The 27,905-nt window shown below is 45.8% G+C and overlaps 1 protein-coding gene and 1 long non-coding RNA gene across 2 annotated transcripts in view; one reads left to right on the top strand and one right to left on the bottom strand.

Annotated features, from left to right (window-relative positions):
* The window catches only part of RTL9 (retrotransposon Gag like 9), a 149,956-nt gene that overhangs the window by 78,527 nt on the left and 43,524 nt on the right, over positions 1-27,905 (top strand). The window contains exon 2 of the mRNA XM_027534272.1: positions 16,172-16,433. The gene's annotated coding sequence lies outside the window, so the exon portion shown is untranslated. The remainder of the gene's footprint in view (positions 1-16,171; positions 16,434-27,905) is intronic.
* On the bottom strand, positions 9,230-12,350 carry LOC113887244. The gene is made up of 3 exons (XR_003509677.1): positions 11,701-12,350; positions 11,223-11,372; positions 9,230-9,264 (listed from the first exon to the last, which is right to left on the bottom strand). It is a non-coding gene; the product is annotated as an uncharacterized LOC113887244 (long non-coding RNA).

The raw sequence follows: 27,905 nt of genomic DNA, 5'->3' as shown, positions 1-27,905 counted from the left end.
TTTTATGTAGGCACATGTCCCTGGCATGTACCTTATTTTGTCTTGGCTGTTTTCTGAGTGACAAGAGAAAAAATGAAATGATAGCAGATATAGGGAAATGGTTTATAGCCTTGCCTTAGAAGATCAGTGGGTCTCAGAATCCCCTGGAGGGCTTGTTAAAACACAGATCATTGAGCCTGCCCCAGAATTTCTGACTCAATAGTTCTGAAGTAAGTGAGGCCCCAAAATATGCATTTCTGACAAGTTCCCAGGTGATGGTGATGCCACTGACCCAGGGCCCACATTTTAAGAACCATTGCCTTAGATTAACAAGGTAGTTGTCTCAAGAGAGCAGCTAACTAGAAAAATCCGAGTAAAAGAAACCAGAAGGAAAAAAAAGACCATGGGTAAAGCATGTGATAGATGCAGTGGGGAGAATGTGAACTGGCCAGGAAATCAGAATGGCTGGCTTCCAGTACCAGCAATACTTTCTTAAGCAGTGTCCAAACATAGTAAGTACAATTTCATTTACACGTTCCTGATTTATTTTACAAGTGTTTTTCAAATTACACACTATGGAGCCCTACAAGATGTTAATAGGCATTCAATGGGATAAAAAAGATCCATAGTTAAATAAGGCTGGAAATTTTTGCGTAAAATAAAATTGAACAGGGTTCTTTACACCAAGTCCTCTCAGAGCCTTTCAAATGCTAAGCAAAGATCTCCAAGGGAAGATAGAATATGCTGGATCTCTCAAACTTTACAAACTAAGGATCCTTTACTAATACCTGGTTTTTTTTTTTTCCTGGAGAATATGGCTTGAGAAACATTCATTGGTTTACATCCAAATGCCAAAACATCTTATCAACGAATGAGGCTGCTTGTAACAATGAACACAGCATTGGAGTGGGAGTCAAAATGTCTGGGATTTTGTCCTGTTTCTGCCACTTCACTCTGCCACAAGTTGACTTGTTCCCACGATGATGGGTGTGACTGAAATTTATCATTCCCTTGCAAATGGGGGAAGCCAGTGGCCCCAGCCAGAACAGACATTCACACACACACACATGCACACACATTTTTTTTCTTTTTATCTGGAATTCAACATGCCCTGAAGAATATTCAATCTTCAAAGCCAGAAGGGTAAGAAACCTTATGCTGAGAGTTTGATAGGAAGGAAGGAAAAGACAGGCCATTGCAGGCCATGATTCCAACTGGAATGAACAGGCTGAGAAATGTAGGCACATCCTGTGTTTATTTGATTCCTGGCTCTTAGGGAAAGTTTTGTTTCACCAAGGACACTGAGTCAGCTTGTTTGTTTACCATAGAGCATTGGAAGTGTGTCTGTCCCCCAATTAATCATTCTTTGTTGTGTTTTTTTTCCACTTGAACAAAACACAAACTTAACCCAATGGAGAAACACTGCAAGTTGGATGTGGCAGGATACTGCATTTTTACATTGATATATATATATAAAAATCATGTGCCCACATTAAACAATCATTTGAAAAGAAAATGATGGGATTTAAGATTCAACCAATTTATGCTGTGTGCTCAGTCATGTCCGACTCTTTGAGACCCCGTGGACTGTAGCCCAAGAGGCTCCACTGTCCACGGGCTTATCCAGGCAAGAATACTGGAGTGGGTTGCCATTTCCTTCTCCAGGGGATCTTCCTGACCCAGGGATGGAACTGGCTTTTCTTGCACCTCCTGCATTGGCAGGGAGATTCTTTACCACTAGCACCACCTGGAAAGCCCACAAGATTCAATTAATATTTGCTGAATTTCTACAAGGTACATAAATATCCAAAATGGGGTCCCTTATACATCTCTGTGAAAATTAAAAAAAAAAAAAAAGAGTCAGTTCAGGTTAAAAATAGAATGTTTATAAGTTTTCTGTTGCATTTTTATTTCAAAGTGCAAATACTATTTAATAGCATACAATATATATTCTAATATAAGATGACCTATTTGATTGCATAGAAGAATGACAAAAAACATCAGCACTCCTTTTAACTAAAGTATTTGAAATACTGACCACCTCATCCCCCAGGTCTCCCTACTCCTCTTTACCTGCCACTCATCCAGAGATGGGCCCCCAACTCAGCCCTCCCATCTCCCCAGGGGATTCCGCCTGCACGAAGTTTCCCCAGCCCCGTAGACCAGCCCCACCCAACCCCCAACCCCAGTCCGACCTGCGCGGGCAGCAGGTGTGGCCCCCAGCAGCAGGGCCATCAGGACCAGAGCTTCTCCGGTCTCCAGGATGGATCCACTGGCTCTGCTGGCCATGCGGGGGCGGCAGCCGCCTCTCCTAGGCTGCTCAGAAAGCCCATTCCCCATGAGAAGATGATGAGATTCCCTAGCAGACCCAGCTGGCCCAGGCCAGGCCCCTCAGACCCCAGGCCTCTGGCTTCAGCCTTCCAGCCTCAGCTCACTATAAAGTCCCTTGGATGGGAGACAGACCCTCCTGGTGAAAGGCTCGTCACTGCTGAGCTCTCGGGCGTGCCAGCCAGGTACGGCTGAGCTCCTACAGGCCTCTGCCCACCGTGGGCCCGGTGCCCACCTCCCCAGGCCTGTGGGTCTCCCCTGGGGTGCTGCCTGCCTGCCTCTCCCAGGAGCCTCAACCCCTGTTCCCCTCACTGCCTGGGTGGTCCGTGCTGACCGAGGCAACCCAGCCAGTGCCACCTGTTCCTGTTCCATCACCCGGGGCCCTGGTGGCTCTGCCTCACCTTCACCCTCCAACTAAGCATGTTCTACTAACCCAGGTAGGTGGCGGGTGGAGGCGCCCAGCTTCGGTTGCCTCCAAGGGCAGAACACTAACTCCACCATGGTGGGCCTGCCGCACTCACCCCAAAAGCAATCCCAACCTCAAGTAAATAAATAAATAAAATATTTGAGAAGTAACAACTCAGAAGTAGCTTACATATATTTTCTCTTGAAATTAAATCTCCTGTTTATCTTGCAATTGGGTGAACTGAATATGGCCAAAATGTCTCAGGAGATTCCCTACTGCTATAGACCCCCCAAAGCACAGGGCTGAAAAGAAGTAGTAGAGGCTACCATACAGCACAATAGAAATGTCTCTGTTGAGTTCTTGGATCATTGTCTAGATGCTGGAGAGGTTGAGCTGTATGGACTAAATTGGTACCTCTAACCTAGCAGTCAAACTACCTTATCAGTCAAGACAAGAAGGTGAACTTGGCTTTTCATTTAGATTTTGATCTTTATTCAAGATAGAAGCTTCGTAAGTCTCTCTTATAAATCCTTTTTATGGGCCTTTCTTTCCCATGGCTGTTGAAAGTTATTTACTCTTGAGCCAGCCTCAGTCATGAACAGCAGATGGCCGCCACTCTCTTCTCTCCACATTTGTCAAATGGAACTGAGTTATTCTGAGTAGTCTCAACTTCAAAAGAAGATTGGTTCACTCTCAAGTGGGAAGTGCAGAGAATTCCCATGAAGCTCTTTCCCTTCGCCTCTTGCCTTCTATAATCTTAAGTTACTTTCTATTGATCTGCAGTTCTAAAATGTGTGCTGAAAGCTTTGCTCTTCTGGGCTACTTTTCACTGTTTCTGCCGGGCTTTTCTGGGTTTGTTTTTGTAGAATGAAATCACGTTGTTTGGTTTTCCACACATTCACACTGAGGCTGTGAGTGTCCACTAACTCAATTCAGAGCTACAATTGAATAGTGTATTAAGTGTCCATGTGACGGCCTCATGGGCCCTGGTCTGCTGAATTCATGGGCAAATCATTGTTTCCCCTAACCACCATGTTCAGGGGCACCCTCCCAGTCTATGGCAAACATGGGTTAATCAGTGCTGACTTAGACTCAGTATTTTTCTGATAAGTGGTGTAATACTGATGATTTCTCCTCCACCTTTGCTGTTTTGTGTTATAGTAGCCACATTTTCCTACATCATTACGGCAGCTTGGGCTCCAACTCCATGGCAGTGGCAGAACCATTTTAGGAATGTCTTCTGCCACATTTTCTCCTTTGTCCTACCCCTTCCTTTTTCAACTTCTCATTGTTTCCATATATTCTTTCGTAACAGAGGCATCCAAGTTGTTTAGTGAGAAGCCATCTATATACACAAAGCCATAACATGTGAATGGAAAGAAAATACTCTGAACCCTTTCAGGCCAAACATCCAGATGTTGGCAAGTAGTATATGGACCAAACAGACTAGTCATTGAACAATATCACCTCCTCCATTTTTATTCATCCATATCTGTTGACATCATGCATACCCAGCCAATTTTTACCCGTGATTTTGTCAGAGACTGAAAAAAAATATGGAAAATATTATGCTTCTCCTCTGATGAACAATTATCAATGAACTCTCTGTTCAGAAGAGCGACAGATAATGTTTCACTTAGAAAGACCAATAATGCTGAATTAAGATGAAGTTCCCATGGGAGTATGTTTTTACATTCTTGTGAATCATAGATGAGTTTATTATGATCCATACTAGTAGGAAAGAATGACAAATGAATTCATATTGTTTATTCATTTAAAATAACATGTCTAAAAATGTACAGCATCACATTAAATATCAGGCAGTTATTCATCTACTAACTCTGAATGTGAGTGGAAGGAAATGGGGTCTAAAACCTGAAATTGTAGTGGAAGATTTAAGTGTTCAGCTTCCTACAAATGTTTTAATCTGCGTTTGATTGGAAATATATAATCAGATCATTTTGCTTGGAGTTGACAGAAGGTATCTGTGAGTTACAGCAAAGCGACCTGATTGATGTACCAAGCTCTTGATTTCTGTGACCCTCAGAGAGACTAGGAGGGGCCTGAGAACCCTGGCACCTTAAAAATATAGTCTCCTTTGTTTTCCATGAAATTAAAGAGGCTGGGAAGCAATGAGGAGGAACAGTCAAAAAGATGTGATGTGATGTGTGTACCTGAGTGTGTGTGTGAGCTGGGGTGGGGGTTATGCGTGCCTTGGAGAGCCCAGGCCTTGGTCTACCTTCTGCAGCTTCTTTACGGGGGCCTGTGTTCGCAGGAAACTTGCTTCCTGGATTAAGACCACATTTGTGCTATTTGCACATTGCCCCTCTATTTTTTGGGCCTGCCTCTGACAAGAGACCACATCTCCCATGGAAACAGGGAGACAGTAGAGAGCCTAAAAGCTTGGCCTGAAGTCCACTGCCTGGGTTCAAACAGTGGTACCATCACTTACTAGCTGGATCATCTTGGGCCGGTTAACTTCCTTGAACCTTACTTCCTTGCCAATAAAAAGGGCTAAAACAGTACATACTTCATAGTTGTGGTGAGGAATAAATGAATAAAGGCATGTAAACTGCTTATCCCAGTGCTTGATACAGTGCCTGATCTAGATTTCTGGAAGAAATATCAATAACCTCAGATATGCAGATGACACCACCCTTATGGCAGAAAGTGAAGAACTAAAGAGTCTCTTGATGAAAGTGAAAGAGGAGAATGAAAAAATTGGCTTAAAGCTCAACATTCAGAAAACTAAGATCATGGCATCTGGTCCCATCACTTCATGGCAAATAGATGGGGAAACAGTGCAAACAGTGGCTGACTTTATTTTTTGGGCTCCAAAATCACTGCAGATAGTGACTGCAGCCATGAAATTAAAAGACGCTTACTCCTTGGAAGGAAAGTTATGACCAACCTAGACAGCATATTAGAAAGCAGGGACATTACTTTGCCAACAAAGGTCCATCTAGTTAAGGCTGTGGTTTTTCCAGTAGTCGTGTATGGATGGGAGAGTTGGACTATAAAGAAAGCTGAGCACCGAAGAATTGATGCTTTTGAACTGTGGTGTTGGAGAAGACTCTTGAGAATCCCTTGGACTTCAAGGAGATCCAATCAGTCCATCCCTAAAGGAAATCAGTCCTGAGTGTTCATTGAAAGGATTGATGCTGAAGCTGAAACGCCAATACTTTGGCCACCTGCTGTGAAGAGCTGACTCATCTGAAAAGACCCTGATGCTGGGCAAGATTGAAGGCAGGAGAAGGGGACAACAGAGGATGAAATGGTTGGATGGCATCACTGACTCGATGGACATGAGTTTGGGTAAACTCCAGGAGTTGGTGATGGACAGGGAGGCCTGGCGTGCTGTGGTTCATGGGGTCGCAAATATTCAGACATGACTGAGTGACTGAACTGAACTAAACTGATCTAGAGCAGGCCCACGTTCACTGTTGGCTCTCATGACCAATGACTTTGTAGTAGGTGTTTTATTTACATCCTCAAGTACCACAACTAGATGAGGCAGATACTACCAGTCTTTATTTCCATCTTGCAGGTGAGGAGGCTGAAGCTAAGTGAGATAAAGGCCCCCTGCCCCAAGGCAGAACAGAAACCAGGCTTCAAGCCCCTCCCTCCCTGATTCCCAGAGGCCGTGGTCTTCCAATGATGATCCCTACACCCACACTTCAAAAATTTCCTCTGCCTCATTAAAAGCACCAGCCAGGTCAAGACCCACCCTACTCCAGCATCTCTACAGTTTCCACGTATATAGAAAATGGTAGAAGATTTTGAAATGTGCAAAGGAAATGACTGGATATCCTCTCAGTGCAATTCTGGAGGCTTTGGGGATTGTGTAGGTCCAGTGTCTCATGGAATACAATTGATTATTGCCATGAATATTGACCAGCTTTTCCTGTTTTACTTTCATTTGTAAATTCATTTTAGCACTCCTTCCCTGACTATAAATGTGTGTTGAGTTCTCCTTTGCACCAATTGTGATGTCTTTCTGATTTCCTCATGAATGACTTAAACCAAACTTTAAACATGTGTTTATTTAAAACAAACATACAGGGAATTCTCAGGTGGTCCAGTGGTTCTGACTCTCTGCTTTCACTGCTGAGAGCCAGGATTTGATTTCTGGTCGGGGAACTAAGATCCCACAAGATGCATGGTGGCTGCTGCTACTGCTAAGTCGCTTCAGTCGTGTCTGACTCTGTGCGACCCCACAGACGGCAGCCCACCAGGCTCCTCTGTCCCTGGGATTCTCCAGGCAAGAACACTGGAGTGGGTTGCCATTTCCTTCTCCGAGGCATGAAAGTGAAGTCGCTCAGTCGTGTCCGACTCTTAGTGACCCCATGGACTGGAGCGCACCAGGCTCCTCCGTCCATGGGATTTTCCAGGCAAGAGTACTGAAGTGGAGTGCCATTGCCTTCTCTGTGGTGGCTAAAATAATAATAATAATCAATACAAACAAACCAGGGCCAAGTCACATGGCTCTTGAAAAGGGGGATTCCTCTTCTAGGAATCATCCCTGTTCTCTGCTCATCCAGCCAATGGCCTACCTTGGCCTGAGAGGGGTTTACCACAAAGCTACCCTTGGAGACAGTGGGAGTCAAGGGCAAGAATGCTGGTGGGAGGATGGGGACATGTGAGTTGGACCACAGTGGGTGATACACTTAAGCTCTCCGAGCTTGTATCCCTTCACATGGAAAGTGGAATCTGCAAACTGTAGGTCAAGGTTGCCTCTGGGACATTTTGCTTGGCCTTCAGGGAGAGCGGGCCATCCCTCAGTATGTCCAGTCAGCATATGCTGAGCAGCTGGGGCCTGCCTGTGATTCATTCAGCTGGCGGGGGCCCACTATCCCAGGCTCATAGTCCCAGATGCTGAGTTATTGGCTGGGGTTTCTGGATCTGGAACAGTTCAGGACCAAAGAGCCTGCTCCAGTCAGGTGCAACTTCTAGATAACTACTGGGATCTGGGCAAAGTATGTGGTCAGGCAGAGAATGTGTTGGGTTGCTTCAGGGGTGCTTTATTGGAATTAGCCTGAAACCTCTGGTGTGAGCTCAGAACTGGGTTTCTTTCTTGAGTGTCCTGTAAAATCCTAGTGCCCCTCAGGCCAAAGGGTTTCCACCTCACCGGGGGCCCCTGGATTCTCCCTGGTGAAAACGTGCACGGGGTGTTTTGCCTCAGGGCCCATGCTCAAGGGGAGCCCTGAGCTCTGGATGATGAGGCTATGACTCAGAGGTACTTCAACTCCTGTTCCTTCTCCGCACCTCCCACCCAGGCAGAGAATAAACTCTTTATTCTCCTGTCCCTCAGCAAGAGCAGTGCCTGGGTTTGGGAGAGCTTACCTTGAACCTGGAACCATGTAAGCACTTTCTTCACTAACCCTCACGTGACCCTGTGAGGGAAGTGCCATTTTGTCATGATTTTACAGAAGAGGCAATGGAAGCTCAGAGCATTGAGGTGATGTGCTCAAAGGGCACATTGGTAGTCAGTTTGTGGAGTCTGGATTCAAATACAGGTCTGTCTAACTTTTGAAATGCCTCATTGCTCATGTGATTTCAATGACACAATCCTGGACAAGTGTGAGGGAGAGGGACAGGCAAGGGGGGGAAAGGGCAATTTGCTTGAGACTTCAGAGTGTCCCATGGAAGCTCAGAATCTCCTTGGAGTTAGGATTGGGTGGGACTTTGTGAGTTGCTCAGGGCACTGGAAAGGCAGCCCACCCCAGCTTGCAGTGGTCCTCCCTAGCCATTGGCTACAGCAGCACAAGTCACAAAAGAGAGCTTCAGTGCCCTTTTAGGGATCATGGAAGATTTCATCGGAAAGCACTCTGGCCTTTCAAGCAGAAAGTGGCATCAGAGGCATCAGAGACATCAGAGGCAATTTAGAAAGAACCTAGATAGATGAGGTGGACATTTGTCACTTTTTTCTGGCCACCTAATATTGAAAGCCTTTCCTCTGTTTGGGACCCCTGACCTGGTCTCTTTTGTGCCTCTTGTACCTACCACTGTTGAGTCAAAACACAGGGCCTGGTAGCCAGTATTACTCCATTACACATTTATTGCTTAAATAACTGGGGTCAAACTCAGGTCTGACTCTAAAACACATGCTTTAAAAATTTATTATGAAAATTTTCATACAGACAGAAGTAGAATAGTATAATACTACTATATATAAAATAGGTAAACAACAAGGGCCTGCTGCAATAGCATAGGGAACTATATTCAGTATCTTACCCTATAATGGAAGAGAATCTGTAAAAGAATGTATGTATGTACATGTAACTGAATCATTTTGCTGTACTCTTGAAACTAACACAACATTGTAAATTACTCTTTGTTATTGTTGTTTAGTCACTCAGTCGTGTCGGACTCTTTTGCAACACCATGGACTGTAGCCTGCCAGGCTCCTCTGTTCATGGGATTTCCCATGCAAGAATTTACTGGAGTGGATTGCCATTTCCTTCTTCAGGGGATCATCCCAACCCAGGGATTGAACCTTCGTCTCCTGCACTGTAGGTGGATTCTTTATGGCTGAGTCACCTGGGAAGCTACTTTAATTTAAAAAAAATTGGAGAAAGAAAAAAAAATTAGAATAGTGTAAAATCCCTGTGTACTCATTACCAGATTCAATAGCTATCAAGATTATTTTCACGTTAGCTTTATTTATCTTTTTCTTTTTCTCTTTTCTTTAAGGCCTTGCCTTAATATTTGGAAGGAAATCCCAGGTGTTATATCATTTACCTCTACATACTTCATGACACATCTAAAAAAATTAGGGATATTTTCATATCCAGTGACAGTATTACCATTGCCCCTAACCAAACTAACAACAACTTTAAAACCATGCTCTTGAGCACTACAGGCTAGCTTCTCCATTCTGCTTTCCCAGCCTCCAGCAGGAAGCATTTCTCAGGCATCTGCTCTGTTCCTCCTTGAAGCTGGAATTACAGTTTGATGTGTATTGGGTACTCACAATGTGTCCTCTTAGGTAAGCAGGGGGCCTAACTGCCCTCTGTCTGTTTTCTCCAAGGTCACGCAGTCAGTTAGTAGCTGATGAATGAGACTCAAGCACAGCAGCTGGGTCTATACAGCCCCAAACACAGTTTGCAATGAGATGAAGCAAAGGAACCTCAGTCCTAGGGACAGTCCTGCATTGTTTCTGTTGAAATCCTGCCACTCAGCATCAAGCAAGTCCTTCGTCTGGAACAGTTTGATCATGACTGTTCAGGACTGCCTGATTGAGGGGCTCCGTGGGGCTCCTAGGGCTGTTCTCCTTCATCTGATTGGAATGTGTCCGCCGCCTACAGCCAGGCCTGCCACAACCTGGAACTTCTCTCCTCTTCTTTCCCTGTTCTAGAGCTGATTCAGAGGAGGGCGGGATGCTCATCTTTCTTCTCTTTCTAGGCTTTGACTTGCTTTCTGCCAAAGCAGAGGGCTCAGAGCACCACAGGTCAAGACAGTGCAAATTCGAGAAGCAGTAAAACTAGCTCCGCTGCTTTTCTGTTCTTGCTCCCTTCTTTTTTCAGACTTTACTTAGGTCACCAGGCTCTCCTGAGCTTGACCTCCATTTCTAATTCCTCAAACCTCTTCCACTCCCCTTAATCTCCCACCCAGATTTCCCAGATAAGTCTCTCAGAGCATTGCATTCCAAAATGAAAATTGACTAGTGCAGAGCAAGAATCCTGGCTCTGGGCTGGTGGAGGGTTGATCAGTCTGGTCCAACTGGGACAACAGGAATGAATCACTGAGTATTTAAGGGAGAAGGAATTCAGTGCAGGGAATTGGTTACCCAGCTGATGAGAGAGCTTCAGTGCCAAGCCAAGGACAATGAGGCTATCCAGAGATTAGCCACAGCAAGAAGCTCCTACACCAGAAGTGAGGGAGCTAGGTTGCTCGGTGGAAACTGGAGCCACAAGAGAGACACAGTCACTGTGGGGGACATCACATGAGGCAGAGAGGGAAGGAGAGAAGTAGCCCAGCTTTGTTCTCCCTTCTGTTTTCCAAGTCCTACCAGTGCCTTCCATTGGCCAAACCCACCAGGACCTGGGAAACAGCCTTCAGGGGTCCACTCATCCCCCTCCCCTCTCTGTCCTCTCCTGCTACAATGTCAGCAGAGAAGGGAAGAGGAAGGGATGGATTGTGGGCAAACAGGCCTGGGAGCAGCAAGAAACTACTGATTGGTTATATACTCCTCCTTCCGCCCCCCACCTCCAACGTATTTGGATCTAACAGGGTCTGTCTGGAAAAAGTGCTTTTACCCAAAGCCAACAAGAAAGTGGGTTGTAAGTTGGAGGGTGGGAGTGGAGCTTGAACCTGCTTCCTTGACTAGCTTCCTTGACCTGCAAGTCTTATCCAGATTCTAGCTGGTTCTCTTATTTCGCCTCCCCCTGCACGCACCCTTCTGCCCTCCTCCGCCCCACACACACTCAGAGTCCAACAAAGATAGGTCACTTTGCTTTCTGGCAACGTGTGACACATTTATTAGATCCTAGGACCATGTAAAACCAACCTTCTTGCTGGGAGGGTTTTGGCTTGGCAGCAAGGCTCTGAATTACAGTGCTGTCAGGCTGGTGAACCTGCTGGCATTGCAGTCCAGAAAACATACCTCCTGATTCTCCAGGTGTTCAGCGAGTTTGAAGGTGTAGGTGAAGGGAGATGCCTGGGGGGGCAAAAGAAAAGCACCGAACTACATGCTTTCCACACCTCTTTATCTCATTTTATCTTCACAGTCTCCCAAGGTAATTGCCCTTCTGCCTATTTTTTTTAAATAAGAAAAATTTAAACTTTGGAATAATTCTAGATTTACACAACAGTTGCAAGGATAACTCAGTTTCCCCCGATGTTAACACCTTACATAACCATCTCAGGTCTGTTTTTACAAATGAGAAAACGGGGGCTCAGAGAGGTTAAGTGATTTGTCCAAGGTCACAGAGCAAGGACACAGCAGAAGAAACAGACATAAATCCAGGTCGCTCTTATTGCCTTACCTCTTTGGGTTGAATTATTTGTTTCCATCTCATTAGGTGGGAAGTCACTCTCTGATCCCGGAGCCCTTCACTTCACCTTGGAGTTGACTTGCAAACTTTATCAGAAAGCACTTCTTCCACAGAGCCACAGAATGGTAGCACTAAAACGTATGTCTGAGGCTGTTTAATACAGGGAAGGCAAATAAACTTCATTTCAGTTGCCAACTTTAATTGAGCAGTAGAGGCTATTTGGGATCCGGCATTGAGAATGATTCTGTTTGCTCCTCAGGAACAAGTGCTGTGATTGATTATTGATGCCTGTCTTGAATGTTGATTAGAAGACTGGAGGAAGTCATGTGATGTACTAGCCACCCTTCAGCAAATCTCCTCATTTTACAGAGTGTCTGAGGTCAAGAGATGAGACAGTGTCTTTGCCTCATTAGTAGTGCAGCTCAGAACATAACCTAGGCTCCCAACTCAGAGCCTTGGGTTCTTTCTGCCTTACAATGGACCCGCAGTAACAATAATAATAACTACCACTTGATGAGTGTCTGCTCACTGCCGGGCACAAAGCACCTTCCAATTTCCATTCCTTACCTTCAATCCTCACAACAACCCTGTGAGGGCGGTATGCTGCTGCTGCTGCTGCTGCTGCTAAGTCATTTCAGTCGTGTCCGACTCTGGGCGACTCCATAGACAGCAACCCACCAGGCTCCTCTGTTTCTGGGATTCTCCAGGCAAGAATACTGGAGTGGGTTGCCATTTCCTTCTCCCATGCATGCATGAATGCTAAGTCGCTTCAGTTGTGTCCGACTCTGTGTGACCCCATGGACAGCAGCCCACCAGGCTCCTCTGTCCATGGAATTCTCTAGGCAAGAGGACTGGAGAAGAGTACTGGAGAAGCCATTTCCTTCTCCAGTGAGGGCGGTATATTTATCTCCAATGTACCTAGACTTGGGGAAGTTAAAAAAACTTGCCTAAGGCCCACAGCAAGCAAGTACTAAAGCTGAAATTTAAGCAGAGACCAGTCTGGCTCCAAAAGTGTAAAACCTGGGTTCCGACTTCCTACAGACACAAGGTTGCATTTGCCCTCACAACCTACAGCAGGTGGAGATGACCCTGGTCACATTGACTTGGTTAGCATTAAACTACACTAAAAAAAACCCCATCATTTTTGTTCTTACTAATTTTCTAAGAACATTTGCTTGCAGGCCCTTAGCTAGATGGAACTGATTTGTTTGGGCTGTTTCATGTTAGATGTGTTAAAAATTGACATGTTAGGAGAGCTGACGTGAAAGGTGACCTGGTTCCCTTGCAAATAAATGATTAATATAACCTCATTGTGTGGCGAGACTGTATTACTGATTCTCTCGGGAGGCTTAGAAAAACAACAGGTCAGACAATAATATCCATGCTAGCATCAGATGATAGTGTGGGATGACCATGGATGAGTCAGGGGGTTCAGAAGATAATTAACAAAGAGGGAGCTCTATGGAGTCCAAAGAGAATTTAAAAAACCTTCCTTCTCTACCCTGACTATCTGAGATTATATAGCAAAGGCAATGAATAGGAGAGGGGGAAAAGGTGGATTCATTCAAGTGATTCGCTAAGACATTTTAAAGAAATTGACAGGGATCAAATTTCAAAGGGAATACATTCAATTCAACTGACCATGATACAGCAACTCAACAGTGATTAGGGATAGATGACGTGTGGCTGTGGCCTACACACTTAGGGCAGCTATGACAATACTATACACCCAAGTTTTAGCAGGATAGTGGAGAATTTCTTCTCTATAGATATGGATACACGTTAGAAAAACGCTTCTGTGAAACAGTATTATGTGCCAATGTATATGTATCTTGTATGCCATATATTACTGTCAATGTCAGGCTAAATTTTCAAATAGCATGGAAGTCTCTGTAATAGCAAATACATCGATTATCCACCTATAGTCACTTCAGTGGCCAAAATTATTCTAAATATGAGGAGTCCCTTCCTAAAGACCCCATCGTGACCTTATTTTTTATGGCTCCGGGGTCTTTTCAAAATGTTTCATGCCCATGCCACACTGGTTGTTATAAATCTTGAATGTCATCTCTCTTGGCTCAGAGGTGTCACTCAAGAGTCCTCTACCCCATCTGACTCCTCCTCCAGGGTAATTTCTCACTGATCCTCCCTGTTCCAGCTCCATCTAAACCTGCCCTGTTCTGTTACTCAACATATGCTATTCTCTTCCCTTGGAATATACTTTCTTTTTCTGTCTGCCTGACAACTGCTACTTGTCCTTCAAGTTCTACCTCAGCTTTCTTCTTTGGGAAGGTTTCTCAGTACCCTCAGGAGTCTTCCCCGCCCTCTTGGATCTACCACTTTTATAATGTGTTCCATCAAGTGGCTGGAGTATGTTGCAGCTTTGCCCACTAGAATATGAGTCCCTTGAGAACAAGGACTGTTATTTATTTATTTATTTATTTTCATGTCTGACTCTCCAGGATAGAAGGAGAGGTTCAGGGCTTGCATGTTGAATGAATTAATGAAAGTCCCAATTATCTTCAGAAGCTATTTCCAGGGCTTTCAAATTGGGTCTCCCTTTTCTGCCAAGAGGTGGTAAGAACTGGCCAGATGGATTTGATACTTAATGAGTTTCTACTCGGAGAAGGCAATGGCACCCCACTCCAATACTCTTGCCTGGAAAATCCCATGGGCGGAGGAGCCTGGTAGGCTGCAGTCCATGGGTTCTCGAAGAGTCAGACATGACTGAGTGACTTCACTTTCACTTTCATGCATTGGAGAAGGCAATGGCACCCCACTCCAGTGTTCTTGCCTGGAGAATCCCAGGGATGGGGGAGCCTGGTGGGCTGCCGTCTATGGGGTCACACAGAGTTGGACACGACTGAAGCGAATGGCACCCCACTCCAGTACTCTTGCCTGGATAATCCCATGGACGGAGGATCCTGGTGGGCTGAAGTCCATGGGGTCGCTGAGAGTCGGACACGACTGAGCGACTTCACTTTCCCTTTTCACTTTCATGCATTGGAGAAGGAAATGGCAACCCACTCCAGTGTTCTTGCCTGGAAAATCCCAGGGACGGGGGAGCCTGGTGGGCTGCCGTCTATGGGGTTGCACAGAGTCGGACACGACTGAAGTAACTTAGCAGCAGCAGCAGCAGCAGAAGTGACTTAGCAGCAGCAGCAGCAGAGTTTCTATTAAGTACCAGGCATTGTGCTGAACATTTTACATGCACGATCTCATGTCTGAAAGAGATGTTTTTAATGTCCATCTGTACTTCACAAATGTTGTTGTTCAGTCACTAAGTCATGTCCCACTCTTTGCGACCCCATGGACTACAGCATGCCACACTTCGCTGTCCTTCATGATGAGGAAATGTAAATTCAGAGTAGTGACTTGCCCAGGGTCATGTTGCTGGGAAGTTGCAAAGCCATGATTTGAACCTAGGCTGTTGGTCTCCAGTGCCTTCTCTCCTTTTTGTGTATGGAGGGTGGGGCCTCTTCTGGGTAATACAGTGATGGTGACATAAGTCAAGCTTGTCTTTGATGTCTTCAGGCTTGTAAGGTGTCTCAGGGACTCTGTGCCACAGTGTTACCCACCCCTGCAGCCACTACTATGGGGCCTACCAGGTAGCCCATCCCATTGGGAGCTTTGTCCTTTGCAACTCCTCTGAGACTTTGACTTCTGGGCTGTGCTAAACTTTTCCAGAGCACATGTTTACATGTTAATGCAATCTTTAACCCAGGAGCAAGCGGCCCTTGTGTAAGCTGTGGGGGGGTCGGGGGGCGGGCGGGCTCTGGTTATGGGGAGTGGGGGTACAGGTTGCTCTGGGCATCTCTTTCAACAGACATGTGGGGGCCCCTCCCACATTCTCAAGGTGCTTGGTGCCTACCTCGGAGGGCTGAGAGCTCTGGAGTCAGACCAACAGGTGTTTCAATCTGGCTTCACCATTCCAGGATGAATTGTGTCATTGGTCACAAATAACCTCATTGAGCCTCCCATTCCCCTTTTGTCACATGGATCTCATAATACTTCTCATCTCCTGGGGAGGTTGTGAGGATGACATGAGACAACACAGCAACTGTGTGTAGTACAAAATGTTGTTGTTGTTGTTTAGTCGCTCAGTTTTGTCTGACTCTTTGTGACCCTATGGGCGACCTCTGTAGCCCGCCAGGCTCCTCTGTCCATGGGATGCTACAGGCAAGAATACTGGAGTGGGTTGCCATTTCCTTCTCCAGGGGATCTTCCTGACCCAAGGATCGAACCCACACCTACTGTACTGCAGGCAGTTCTTTACCACTGAGCCACCAGGGAAGCCTGTAGTACAAAATAATCACTTGAAAAATGTGAAATCTTTCCTGAAATCTGTTTCTACTGGCTCCCCCACCCCCACCCCTGCCATCTAGGTTTCCCTTCCCCCGTTGCTTCTTTCCTTGCCTCACCAACAGGTATCCTTTTGGAAACTCTTCCCTTCCTTTCCCAGTGGCTCCCTCTGGCATCCTCAACCTTTGGAACAACTAGCCGTCAGAGTTCCTGGGGCTGATCCCGTTTCTGGATATTCTCTCCTGCTGTCTTGAGTGCACGAGCTGATTTGAATTCAGAAAGCAGAGTTCATTCCTGCGAGGAGTGTCACCACAGTCCATCTTACATTCAAATGGTGAAGGCTGACTTGATGGCCCCACGTCGTTATCTGATGGGTGTTGAGAAGGCCTCCCCCCTCGGACCCAGAGACTTCCTTCTGGCCTGTGAGTAATGCCACTATCTCTACCATCAGTGGACGATCCCTTTGAGTCCAACTGCCCTGGGTGGTCTGGGGGGAATGGCTGGGCCAGGCAGGGTTGCTTTGTGTATGTGAGTGCAGATTTTTTGATCAGAGCCTTTCCTGTCAGGGGGAGGGGAGGAAAAGGTTAGAGGGAGCTGACTCCCCAGGGAAGAGGAAAGCCAGGCAGGCAGGGGTGGGGCGTGGGGGTGTGGGAAATCAGCTGATAGAAGGCTGTGTCTCCGGCACAGTTTTGCCTAGGGTGGGCCCTGTGTATTGCAACAGATGTGAACTTTGGAATCACCAAGGTTGGGAAGCCAGGCCTCAGAGGGAGTGGTTGGAGGCTGAGCTCATCCTGAAATGATGTGGGCTTGAATTCCTGGAGGGCAGAGAGGAGGACCAGGGAGGAGGTCCTACTTTGGGGGTATCTAAAGACAGAAAGAGAGTCTTGGTGTCTTTCATCTCTACGTGTAAGTGACACCTGTGGATAGGTGGGTCGTAGTAGAAAATGCCCCCTGAAGGGTGGGGGTCTCCTTTTTCTGACTGCTAAGAGGAGACTTAGCTGAAGGACTGCCCCCTTTCCTTTGGAAAGGAAACAACTTCTGAGGGTGTGGCAGGGTTCACTGGGTGTTCCCCCTCAAGGGAGGTTACCCCCTAAGTGAGGGTGCTTGGCTGGTAGAGGGTAACTAGGTGTTCCTCACCCCACAGAAGAAGGCGCTCCAGTGCTCCTCCCTGTAGGCTTTTCACTTTGTCTCTTGACGTGCACCGCCATCTACCACAGCAGGTATGAACACAGCTTAAAAAGGAAGGTCAAAGATGTCCCCTCAACCCCCTTCAGTGGTTCTACCACACCCTGTGGACCCCACTGAAGGATGCCGATTCTGAAATTTTGTGGCCTTGCCCGTAGGGACCAAGGGGCCAAATATTTGAAATCATCATAACCATAACAAACACCATTGGCTGACCATTTGGGATGCCTTACCAGGGGCTACTTTATATATAGGCCCTGAATGTGGGCTTGACCTGAGGGATAATGAGGTTTTCCCACTGCTTCACGCACACACACACACACACACACACACACACACACATGCACGCACACATGCATGCATGCACATGCCCACACAAACACACACACACAGAGTCAAGTTCCTCGAAAACATGTCCACAGTCCTGAGGCCACAGAGCACGTTAGAGACACATTCTCTGCCTGCAGTCAAAAGTCCCGTTTTTCCCAAGTCCTGCTGCTAGACCCGACTCGGTGCACACAGATACACATTCCCATATCCATCCTTCCCAAGCCCCAAAGCTCTGAAAACTGAGGGCCTTTTGTAAGTTTAAGGTAAATTCAGTTGGCAGCCAAACCTGCGCTGGCATGAGGCTATTTATAGTCTTTTTCTATCACACCCTGTGTGAATATTCATGTGTTTTTGCTCCTGAAATATCAATGTACTTGATTGCTGGATGCTGTCTCAGACCCCACTGGAAGTGACATATAATATTCTGCTATAGGTCCCCTCTGGCTTTCTTAAAATTCAAAGCATTCCAAATTCCTTCTATTATAGAACGCACCCCACTGTCTTGTAATGATCTATTTAATGTCCCTAAACAACAACAACAACATTGGCCTGTGAACTTCTCCAGGACCCAGCACATGGTCCAACATGTGCTTTTAGGACTTAAGAATAAATGGCCTTTAGTGTTGAAGGAGATGCATTGTTGGGAAGTTCTTTCTTACATCTAACCTAAAGTATCTCATGCTGCCATTCATGTACTGCATGCCATTGATAGCAAGGAAGAAACAGCTGGTTAACGCCTTCATTTTTTTTTTTCTCTTGGGACTAAATCGTCCTTCTAATCCTAATTCCTTTCACCTTTTCCCCTAGATCCTCTTTTCCAATCCCTTAATCATCTTCACGGCTATCTTCCAAAGCCTTTACAGGTTCTTTCATTCTGAAATTGTGGCCTAGCACTTAGGACTTGGCTGCAAAGAGCTCGGCCATTATATGTAATAGGTCTCCCGTTTCTATGGTGAACATTTCCAATCAGTTTCATTTGGCTGGTCTAAGAAGCTTTGCCTTTTAAAATACACTTACAGGGCAAACTCAAGGGGCCATGAATGATTTTCTCCCAAGTGTGCTGGTTGGTAAAAAGCAGGGAAAGCAGCGCAATCTCACCAGAAGAAACTGTAATTACAGAAAGTTGAAAGTAACAGGTGACATATGTAATAGGAACCTGCATGCAAAAAGCACTGTTGATAATTACAGTGACCTCAACCTGCCATTTTTTACCTTGGGAGAACCAGCCTTGCTGGTACAGTGCCTTTTCTCTAACAAGGTTGCTGAAGGCCATTTCCTACCACTTATTTCCCACTAAATGCAGGGAGTGAGCCTGACTTGGGCTGGGGTGATTGCAAAACCACTGGCTTAAGTTAAACTCCTCACTAATTAAGCCTGTTAGATTTCCTGTAACTCACGATTTTTCTTGGCAGAAGGAAAAACATTTGACTCAGAGGCAAAATGTATTGTATTAATAAGCAGGAAACAACAAAATACTACACATGGTAGCATTTTCAGAAGCAGATTCTGTCATCCACATTCTGTTGGAACAGCCATTATGATCTCTCCTAATAATGCAAAGTGGGTTTTTTGGGGGGGATGGTGGTAGAAACTACATACTATGAGGGGAGATTCAGAGAGAAATTTTTTGCCAGTCAAATTAGAAAAATCTATTCAGGTGTGCCCGTTGCTGCTCCCAACCATGAGTCAGAGCCTTTTGTGGGGTTTTGCATTTTTTAGGAGGCGCTGATGGATTTTTACATACAGGTCATTCTTTTTTAAAAGGTCACATTACAATGTGTCTATCCATTCTCATGTTGTTATACCTCAGGGAAGGAGATGTAGGATGCCAAGTTGCAAAGGGAGATTGTAGAGAGGAATATTGAAATTGGATGACCAAGGGCTCTCCGACAGGGGCCTCAGCGGGGGAAGGGAGATCCTTCTGGGCCAGTAGGTGGCACCTTAAAAGCCAGATTAGCCTGGGGTGTGGGGAGAGGTGGCGGGGGGAGGGGAGGGGAGGAGCTGTCATGGGAATGCTTTTTCTACCTCCTCATGATATTACCAGACCTGGCTGGCTCATCCCTGAGAATACTAGAGCTGCAGGGAGGAGAGGAGAACCTGCCTTCACTGCTAATGCCAGTGGCTAGAATTTTTCTCCAGAGTTTCGAGATATCTTGGACCAATGCATGTGATAGCCATTCTCTCTCTTTTAATGATTATAGTAAGCTGCCTTTTTCAGGAACATTGACTATGATGGAGGCTTGATGCCGAGTGCTTTATGTAAGATATCTCTTCTAATCCTCACAATAATCAATCCTTCAAAGATGATACTGTCATTACCTTCAATTTCCACAGGGGGAAACTGGCTCAGAGAGGTTAGGCAACTTGGGCAAGGTCACACAGCTTGTAAAGTGGCACAGCCAGAACTTAAACCCAGATCTGCTGGACACAAGATCTAGTCCTGAAGCATTCAGTCTAAGTCTGGCTCAGACAGTAAAGCGTCTGTCTGCAATGCAGGAGACCCGGGTTCGATTCCTGGGTTGGGAAGATCCCCTGGAGAAGGAAATGGCAGCCCACTCCAGTATTCTTGCCTGGAAAATCCATGGACTGTGGAGCCTGGTAGGCTACTGTCCACGGGGTTGCAGGGGGGTGCAAAGAGTCAGACATGACTGAGTGATTTCACTTTCACTTTCACTTCACTTGTAAAGCCAAATAGCCATCTCAATAAGCTCAACTGTCTCCACCCCCCACCCCCACCACCAAATAGCAGAATATTTGGGTTGCTTGATTTTGTGAGAATGTAATTTACAGCAACTGGCTTCCCAGGTGACTCAGTGGTAAAGAATCTGCCTGCCAAGCAGGAGACATGGGTTTGATCCCTGGGTCAGGAAGATCCCTTGGAGAAGGAAATGGCAACCCATTCCAGTATTCTTTTTTGGGAAATCCCATGGTCTGGTGGGCTACAGTCTCTGGAGTCGGAAAAGAGTCAGATACAACTTAGCAACTAAACAACAATGATTACAGCAACTGAAGGATGTTCACCTACTCTGAAAGACCTAGCTGACGGGCTTTCTATTGCTTTATCAGGAACTGGTTCTCCCCATCCCGCCACAACTCTCCTATTGGATAGCAACCACGAAGGGAAGGTTCTAGACTGATTCCTCTGCTTTCTATAGCCTGCACAGTGCCACACACATAGTACGTGCTCAATAAATATTGATCAATAAACAAATGTCTGGACATTCCCTTCAGTGGTTTCTGGGTTCTTCAAGATCCTTTGTTAATGCTAAGCAAACAGTTAGAACCTTCAAGATGTCTGTTGCCCTGATCTAACTGCTTGTACTGAGATGACTTTTTAGTATCATCTATGTACAGGAGCTGAATGTACTATTTGACACATGGATGATTGATTGTGTTTTTCCCTTTTCCTCCAAAACCTTTGGCACCGTGCAGACACAGCTTAGGTGATTAACCATGCAGCCAACTTCGCCAGACACTGATTCAGACAAGAAAGTGGGTGCCGTATTTTAACGATAGTTCCTAATTAATCCCGCTCCCCAGTTCTGGTCTGCTCAATGACTCCTTCTCAGATAGTGTTTGTGAGATGAAACAGGATAGGAAAAAAAAAATACTTAAAAAGCATTCTTTTGGCCTGGGTGAAAAGAGCGCTGAAGATTTTCCCAGCTTATTACTTCTCAGCAAATGGAACTTCAAGCCAGATGCAGACCCATCCTGCTCAGCCTCATATAAACTTCTAACTTGGTCTGGAAGATAAAGTGGAAACATGCAGAATGGGAGAAGTAGAGTCAGCAGAAGCCAGTGTGCAGTGCACTCCATGTGATTCCCAGAATAGGAACAAAAACTATCATTTTCGGGTGGATTGCTGTGTGCCAGGCAGGCTACTAAACATCTTATAAGCATTCATTTCATTTCATCTCTCAAGGACACTGTGGAGGTAGGTACTATTATTATCGCCGTTTTTCCAAATGAACAAACTGCCGCTCAGAGAGTCTAAGTGAAGCTTCTCAAGTCGCCCAGAGTGGGGATGGAGGGGAACTGGGAGCTGAGGGAGGTGGGGCAGGGCTGAGCTGCAGAGCTGAAGGGCGGCCATCTGCAAGTAGTGGCACTCTTGGCATGGCAAAGGAGGCTCTGCTGCGGGTGCCGAGTTCAGCGGGGGCACCTGAAAGGAGTGGGAGCAACAGGTTGTAATCCAGACAAGCAGTCGCCTCCGGTGGAAGCAAACTAGCTGAACTGATCAAGAGGGCTTGAAGCTTATGAGTCCCGTCAGACAGTGGTAGCAAGGATTGGACTCCATTCCTTGGGTGCAAGGGTGAAGGGGATGAGGATTTGGGGAGAATCAGACAAAGCTCTAGTTCTATGGAAACGGAGACACTTAGCCTGATGACGCGAAACTGAGCCAATACTGCCCCCTAGGGGGACTTTGGGGAAATGTGTGAGGTCATTTAGTGGACAAGAAATGGAGATGCCTCACGTCCTGGACTGCCCAGATGCTGTGCTGTGTGTGTGCTCAGTCGTGTCTGACTCTTTGCAACCCCATGGACTGTGGCCCGCCAGGCTCCTCTGTCCATTGGATTCTCCAGCAAGAATACTGGAGTGGGTTGCTATGCCCTTCTCCAGATATCTTCCCAATGACCCAGGGATTGAACCTGTGTCTCTTGCATCTCCTGTCTGGACAGACGGATTCTTTACCCAGGACAGTCTTGCAAAATGAAGACTAGTCCAACATCCTATATGATTTTCAAATGTCCTGTTGGACTTCCGTGGAGGTGGAAATTCTTCTTATAATGATCAGAACGTGTACTGTAAATATTTTACATATATGTACAAAAAGTTTGGCTTCCTGCCTCCACACACAGTTTTAATGAATCTTGTGTAAATAGAGGGAAGATGGAACTTTGTTTTCTCCTCCCAGAGGTTTATCCACAGTCGTTCACCATTTCAAAAATCACGTGGTAACAGTAGTGATGTTGCTTTTGGAATTAGAGTCGTCTGTGCAACATCCCTTATCAGTTTGTGCCTGTAGCTGTTGCATTTCGTGGGGCTTCTCGATGAAGGCGCAAGTCTCTGCCTACTTCATTTAGTCTTTCACTGTCATCCTATGTAAGTATTTACATATTTAAATACATTATCGTTGATTATGGATTATTTTCATTTCTTCTTTGTGTGGAAGGACACTTCTTGATCTTTTGGAACTTATGTGTATATGCAGGTTATTATAGCTATGATTTTAATTTCAGGATAATAAAAGGGTATGACGGGCTTCCCCAGTGTCTCAGCAGGTTCCTGCCTGCAACACAGGAGACACGGGTTTGATCCCTGGGTTGGGAAAATCCCCTGGAGGAGGGCATGGCAACCCACTCCAGTATTCTTGCTAGGAAAATCCCATGGACAGAGGAGCCTCATGGGCTACGGTCCATGGGGTTGTAAAGAGTCAACACGACTGAAGTGAGTGAACAGACCACAAAGGGGTACAACAAGATACATTTATGATAAAAAGAGAAGTTTCGATTCTGATAAGATTGATATTTACTGTGCTAGCCTCTTGGCTTCCCGGGGGCCAAGACCATGTCTGTTTTGCTTCGATTTGGCCTAATTAACCTAGTGCCAGGTCAGAGTAGGTGCTTAGTAAATAATGGGCAACTGAAGAATGAGTAATAAATGTGGACTCAAACCTAGAGCCAGAGAGTCAGGGATCTAGGGCAGCAGAGTTGGGGGATAAGAGTGGCAGTAGATGGGGGCTCTTGATCACTGAAAGAGGGCAGGTGTCCGCTATGAAAGGAGGACTCTAATTCAGAGCTTTCCCCAAAGCTAGTGTCCTGATGTCGACGAGCAGTGCGTCTTTCCGTTTTATCTATTTATTTGGTTTTGGCTGTGCTGCGTCTTCATCGCTATATGAGCTTTTCTCTAGTTGTGGAGACTGGGGGCTACTCTCTAGTCGTGGTGCGCTGGCTTCTCACTGCAGTGGCTTCTCTTGTTGCTGAACACAGGCTCTAGGCGTATGGGCTTCAGTAGTTTTGGCTCCTGGGCTCGAGAACACAGGCTCAGCAGTTGTGGTGCATGCAAGGCCCAGTGCTTCTTACAGGTCTCTGGGCCTGAATCATGCTTGGGTCCAGGGACTTGGCTCAGATGGTACCAGTGGTGGAGAGAGAAGTGTTTACGCTCTTACTTTTGGTACCAACCTCAAAAGCCATAAGACCTCAGCAATTAAAGAAGGCTATTCCCTAGCATGGCTGTACCTCTCTGCACTGTGTGACCTGGGCTGAGGTGGAGAGGACTCCAGGGTATGGGAGCCTCAAGTGCGGTCCCTAAAATACATCTGTGTCCTCGGTAGGGGTGTCAGGCTGCCTTGAACTTCACACAGATCTAGTTCCCCATTTTCCTGTTGTTGCTACTGTTGCTTTTCTCTTTCCTAGTCCCCTTCTCCAACAATAAGGTGTGTACCTTTTCCTCTTGGCTTCTGTGCTCAAAGTCTAACCAGTGGGTGGTGGAATGCTTCAGGGCTCTTGATGAGCAAGTATCCCTGACTCTGCATGGGGTTGGGGAGGCGAAGGGAGCATCCCTCTTAGAGATAAAAAAATACAGAAATGCTGAGGGAGGTATCAAACCAGCTAGCGTCAGAGGTTGAAGTGGCCTTGGGGTCATCTGATTCACTGGATCAGAAACCTGCCGGTACAGTGGCATCACCGGGAGTTCTGTTGACATACAGATATAGTGACCCCTAAAACTGAGATAATCTGACTCAGGATGTCTGAGTTAGGGCTTGAAATTTGCACATCAGTAAGTATCACTGGTGATTCTGATGAGGAGCTTGGTGAGGGAGTCCACTCAGACTGATCTCATTTTGCTGGAAAGTACCCGAGTCTCAGAGAGGGGCAGTGATTTACCCTAGGTCACACAGCAAGTCATGGCAGAGTTGGAGCTAAAAATCGGGTCTCTTTCCACTGTGTTGGCGGTGGGAATATCTGGAGTCAGTGTGACGGGTTGGAGTGATCCTTGGCATGGGAAGAACCGCTTTAAATCTCACTGCAGAGGCCAGCTGCCCACCCTGCCTATAGCTGGGGGACAGATCCGAGGCCACCAGGTTGCCTTGCATTATCGCAAGCAGTAAATTCACTGCTGAGTTTTGGAGAGAAGCAACAAAATACCCATCAAGGTTAGTAGGATGATAAGAATGTGCTAATGTGTTTGGCTGTGTCTATGCACGGAAAGCCGAGCGAAATAATGGTGACAATTATCCACCTATTTTGTTCAAACACTTTGACCAAAAAGCTCCTGGGAACTGAGGGAAAATATGATTTAAACGAAAAATGTTGCCTCATGTAGCCAGAATGACATAACTCCCACTTCACATGTCTGTTTCCCTGGAGACCCCTTCCTGCATGCCTGCCTGCTCGTGGTGAGACCACGTGCACAGCCCCAGGAAATGTGGACGGAGAAGGCAAACCCTGTATAGGAGACAACCCGTGAAATGGAATATTAGGCCAAGTGCCATGGAGATGTGCTCCTTGTCCTTGGAAGATGACCTTTTAGATTCTAGAGCTGTTCTAGCCAGGGCCTCAGAACAAATCCCAGAAGTCTCCAAACCACCAGCTTTGGCCCAATTTGAGGCAGCCCCCTCAGAAGGCTCCCAGGACAGCAGCTGCTCTGTCAGCCGCCGAATGGAAACAAAGCCAGATTTCTTTATTTAGAACAGACACTTTCTATTTTGATTCTTAAAGTGGCAAATCTATCTGTCCTCTGCAGCCCAAACTGCCTTATGTCAGGTAGCTAGTACAGATCAGCAGGTGTTTGCCTGTTGATAAGTCGCAGAGCCACTTCGGACCGCTGCTGCATGCCTATCTCTGAGCCAGGGGGCAGGGGGCTTACTAGAAAGGGAAAGCGCCCTTGGCAGCAGACAGTGAGTCCCGGCCCCGGTCAGGGAGGGTGGATCCAGTGCAGTGATAGATGGAGCTGTGGTGAGCTCTATCCCACATTGCTGCCATGGGAGTCAGCCACCCTTCAGACCTCACAGTCCTGCTCGATTCTGGCACTGCTAATTTGCTATGTGACCCTGAGCAAGGCTATTCCTTTCTGTGGACCTCGCTGGACCCTCCTGGGGAAGAGGACACACAGTTTAACCCGTGGGGCCATTTACTGTGACAAGTGGCCTGCCACTGGAAAAAAAATCAAGCTGAATTTCTGCCTCCCTCTTTATTTCTAAATAGATCGCATCTTAGTCAAAGCTGTCGATTTTCAAAAGAGACACCATTGAAAGATTGGAAGAAAGCATAGGAAAATTAAAAAAAAAAAAATGGAGGTGGGAAGTCTTTGGAAAGTAACAAAAAATCCCTAGGAGCTATAAAGAAAAAGAATGACAGATTTGCCTGGAAAAAAAAAAATGAACAGCTTTGCTATGGCAAAAGATATCTCATGCAAAGTTGAAAGACAAAGGACAAACCAGGATAAAGTCAAAGGCAGACAGAGGTTTATTATTCATAATGTTTCAAGAGCTCCGTTATAGGATGTGTGCTCTTCTTTACATCACTCACCATGACCTGCAATTACATTATTTAATGATTTGCTTGTTATCTGTTTCCTCTACCTATGTGTTTGCTTCATGAAAGCTGGAAGCTTTGCTTATTCACCGCTGTATTCCTAGTTCTAGTATCTGGCACACAGAAGGTGCTCAATAAATACTCATTGACAGATTGAAGGAGGGAGCTTCTATAGATCAATGAGAACATGATGAACAGTCCACTAAAAAAATAGTCAAAGAATAATGAACAGGGAATCCCAGAGGAAACACAAATGGTTTATGCCCTATGAAAAGGTTCCCAACCTCAGTAATAATTAAGTAATAATAATGCAAATTACAACAGTGTTGAGAGAGCTGAAATGTTTCTCACCTTTCAGATTGGCAGAAATTTAAAAGGTTGCTAAAATCCAGCGTTTGTGGGGCTATGGTGAAATGGGCACATGTATTCATTCTTGGTGTACATCTAAATTAGCACAATTCCTGGGGAGCAGCTTGAAATATTATTTGACCCAGCAAGAGTTCTTTTAGGAGTTTAGCCGTTTGAAATACTCCATGAATAGGATCTTCATTTAAACATTATTTGTAAATAGTGAAAATTTGGAAATAACCCAAATGATGTCTGTGGAGGGCTGGTGTCATAATTTATAATTTGTAAATAATTTATAGCATGTCCAAATAGTGGCAGACCAAGCTTCATTATGCTAATGATTAAGAATTTGGGCTCTGTGGTCAGATGACCTAGGTCTGACTTCCTCCTCTAGCCCTTGTGAGCTGTGTGACCTTGCCCAAGTTCCTAAACTTCTCTGTGCCTCAATGGTCTCATCTATAGCATGGAAATGATAATAATAAAAACATTACCTCCTTCATAACATTGTGAAGAGTAAATGAGACAACCCCTATGATGGCTTATGAAATATTTAGTACCTGGCACAGAGCATTCAATAACTACTATCTATTATTATCCCTACTCTTGCTTGGAAAATCCCATGGACGGAGGAGCCTGTTAGGCTGCAATCCATGGGGTCGCTAAGAGTCCGACACGACTGAGCGACTTCACTTTCACTTTTCACTTTCATGCATTGGAGAAGGAAATGGCAACCCACTCCAGTGTTCTTGCCTGGAGAATCCCAGGGATGGGGAGCCTGGTGGGCTACCGTCTATGGGGTCACACAGAGTCGGACATGACTGAAGCGACTTAGCATAGCATAGCATAGCATTATCCCTACTACTACTGTAATGATGACAGTGACAATGTAGCCATAAATAAGGACAAGTGAGATCTTTATATATTGATATCCATAGCTAGATCTTTATATACAGATATAATTTATATATGATTGATGTCTCCAATATAATATTGTGATAAAAGCAAGTTGCAGGAAAATCAGTATAATAGGATCTGATTTTCGTTAAGGATATTATTTGTTATTCATAGGAAAAAATCTGGAAGGATAGACAGATTGTTAACAGTGGTTACCTCTGGGGAAAGGAATGGGGAGGTGGATTTTCACTTCAGTAATGATTAGAATTGCCTGAAACAAGCATGTGTTACTTTTATAATAAACAAAAGATGTAAAGGGAAAAGAGCTTCATTTGGAAGTCTGAGGACAGTTAATCCCACCAAGCCTCACATCCCCCCTTCCTTGGCTACAGCCCAAACGTGAGTCTCCCTGCCCATCATTTGTCCTCTCCCACACCGTCCCCATACTGCTCTGCACTCCCGTTCCCCGCAACCCCTGACTCCTCCATCTCACTACCACTGCCCTTTCCTACTCTTCTCTGTACCCTCTGGAAAGCCCCCCCCCCCCCCACCCCGCCCCCACGGGAAACAATTCCCTCTTCACTCCAAATAAGCTCCGCAGAA

The sequence above is a fragment of the Bos indicus x Bos taurus genome, chromosome X (assembly GCF_003369695.1).
Source record: "Bos indicus x Bos taurus breed Angus x Brahman F1 hybrid chromosome X, Bos_hybrid_MaternalHap_v2.0, whole genome shotgun sequence".
In the NCBI taxonomy this organism is placed as follows: domain Eukaryota; kingdom Metazoa; phylum Chordata; class Mammalia; order Artiodactyla; family Bovidae; genus Bos; species Bos indicus x Bos taurus.
The sequence above is the reverse complement of the archived record's forward strand: the minus strand, read 5'-3'. Positions and strand labels throughout refer to the sequence as shown.